This window comes from Pteropus medius, unplaced genomic scaffold (genome assembly GCF_902729225.1).
Source record: "Pteropus medius unplaced genomic scaffold, Ma_sr-lr_union100, whole genome shotgun sequence".
Classification (NCBI taxonomy): domain Eukaryota; kingdom Metazoa; phylum Chordata; class Mammalia; order Chiroptera; family Pteropodidae; genus Pteropus; species Pteropus medius.
This window is the reverse complement of record NW_024349800.1, coordinates 42,437,324-42,440,328: the sequence shown is the minus strand read 5'-3', so window position 1 is coordinate 42,440,328 and position 3,005 is coordinate 42,437,324.

The following is a 3,005-nucleotide window of genomic DNA, read 5'->3' as shown; positions in this document are numbered from 1 at the left end:
CATCTAGTCTACAGGAACCTATAGATTTTTCAAAGTAATGTATTTCTGCTTGTGATGTTCATATCTTTCAGAAATGTTGTATGTCCTTTGTGACTCATAGCAGTCACTTTTACTGATTTTTATTTGGAAGTGTCAGATGTGGTGAGTTGCCTAGGTCCAGAAAAAGTTTGGTACGTGGGCTTGGGATTCATTGGCTGTTTCCCATGGGAAAGTCAGTTGATTAGATTAAAGATGAAAGACTGTCCCAGTCAGCTGTTTTAGGCAGTACACAGATGGAAGGAGGCAGGGAAGGCGGGGTGTGTACATTTGTCATACTCCCCAGTCCAAATCATTTAACATGGAGTTCCTGTCTTATTGGTGGTGGAGAGTAGGGAATGGTAAGGTCAAAGGTGATGAGAAATCTTTAAAGTATTTCATAATGCTGATAGTGTAACGCCCATCCCAACAAATTCCTGCACTTCGAGTGTCCTTATAGGTTTTGGAAAGATGGCAGAAGAATGAGAGAGAGAGAGAGAGAGAGAGAGAGAGAGAGAAAGACAGAGAGACAGAGAGACAGAGAGACAGAGAAATAGACGTAGTATTTCTGGTTACCTGAGAATGAAATCTCTATGGGGTGGACAAGATTTGACTGGAGTAACTCATCTTCTATGTTTTAAGCCAAAGTGAACAGAATCTGTACACTTAGTGGTTGTAAATAAATAGGACTTAAGTGTGTGTTTTAATTTTTTTAAATCAATTTCCTGTCTTTAGAATTTGTTTTTGGAAAGAATTTCCAGGAACTTTTAATCTTTCTCTTTACCTTCAGGTAGGTAACTTTGTCACAGCCAGCTGTTCACTTTTTACTAAGTAAAAAGTGATTTTTGCTTTGATTTCCTAGGTCTTTTTCATTTTAGTAATTAAAATTAAGTTGGGTGGATTACTTGGAAAAATTAAAGCTGGATAATGATCACTCTAAATTGTAGCAATTGCTTGATTAAACATTGATTGAAGAGTTTGTGGCTTATTCAACCATTCATATGTATTTCCCCTGGCTTATTTCCCTTCCCCAAATTTGACTGTTTCACTGAGTTATAAAAATAAGGAAGGAAACGAAATTAAATAGAAGTAAATCCATTCTACTACTTGCCAAGTGATCTGGTAGTTTTGGGGTAAGCAAGGAAGTTGAAAAGGTAAAATAATGCATCTATATTAATTTGTTCTCAATAAAATTATGAAGAGAAGGCTATTTCTAAATTTGGGATATTTACCACCTCTTCCTCCTCCAAGTGAGAAATGAACACACACACACACACACACACACACACACACACACACCCTCAAATCTCTAGTTGGAGCTGACTTTGCCTTAACATCTCAGCACCTACTTTGCTTTTCATATTGACTTTTGATTCATTAAAGATTCTTTGTTGTTTCCCATCTGCTTAGGCCTGGTGTTTCTGTTGGGAAAGTAAATGGCAAAAGACCACATGATAGCCAAGGACAAACAATGTTGAAGGCCACAGCTATTGCTTAAGAGGGAAAGGCTGGGTTGGTTGGGAAGCCAAGGCAGAGTGAGGAAGAGCAGTTAGAGATGGGGTAAAGGAAAAAATGCTCTGCTCCTTCCCCATTAGGTCCTCTAGGAAGCAGATACCAAGATAGAATTAGAGATGCAAGACGTTTATTAGAAGATAGCACTTGTGAAGGAGAAAAGGGAGAGGAAGTAGGAGGCTGTGGGGAGGGCCTCAGACCATGATGCAAGTCTGACATCCTTGAAGGGAGAGCAGGAAGAAAGAAGAATTGGGTAGGTAAAGCTATATGCTGAAGGGCAGCTCTGAGAAAACCTTGGCTAGGTTGATGGGGGAGCCCTAAAACAACAATTCCCACCAGAGAAATTCCTCCATTGGGCAGGAATGCCTGGCTCTAGTCTATCCTCCACCCCATGCTTGGTCATTGGCCAGGAGCTGCTCTGGAAAAGCATAGCATTGGTGTAAATGTTGCCATGGATCCTAAAGCTTCAGAAGGTGCAGACTTGCAGTTAAATGTACTTCTCACTAAAGAGTCTCTCTTGAAGGAAGAGTTGAGCAGTCCCTTTTCTTGGTCACCATACCCACAAATCACATTTGTATCAGAGCTCAAAAAAGTCAAGAATAGGTGAATTCCATCTCGAATATCTAGTCGCCCTGTTATTCTTTCTCCCCATCCCCTCTCCCCGCCACCACACACACACCATAGATGATTACAAGGACTACAAAATTGAATTAGAGTGCTAAGAATTTTCTTTTATCTCTTAAAATCTTAACACACCTGGCAAAAGTTAGCTTGACTCAGTTCAGTTTCTTCCAGCTACCATATGTGGTACAAAAACCATCTCGAATAATTTGCAGCATGCTGACTCAACTTGTCAAAGCCGGAAGCTTCTTGGCAGAAATGAGAACTATCTCACCTTTCAGATCTGCACAGAAAGGGAAATTGATTCACTGGTTTTCATTCTTTTTTTCTTATTGTGGTACTGCTTTTAAATGCTGTAGGGTATTGGCTTTTCTGTGACTCAGAAGAATAAATTCTTTCCTAAAATGAAAGATTAATTTTCAGAATGGAAGAAAGTTAGTCAGTTCTTATTTTATACTTTAAGTGCAAGAATTGGTTACACAGAAGCAGTTGATCCAAAATATTACAATGGAGAAGGGTGATGGGAGCATAAGTGGACTGTAAGCCAAAAGGCAGTTTCTGAATACCACTGTAGGTAAATTCAGCTTCACGAAGAGCTTTTCAAAATTAGGCCACTAACTTCAATTGAGCCTATTACGCAAATCATCTGATCATTTACTTTGACCAACATGTTCACAACTCCTTCTCATATTCCTCATCTCTAGGTTCAGATAATAAAATTATCTTCATGTAAGAGATAAATTGGAGCCTGACACGTCAAAGGCTCAGAGTGACACAAAATTCCACCTTTGGATTAACAATTGGCCTCTTCCAGAGTTCCAATTTTTCCAAATGCAAATTCCAGAGATATTCCACAG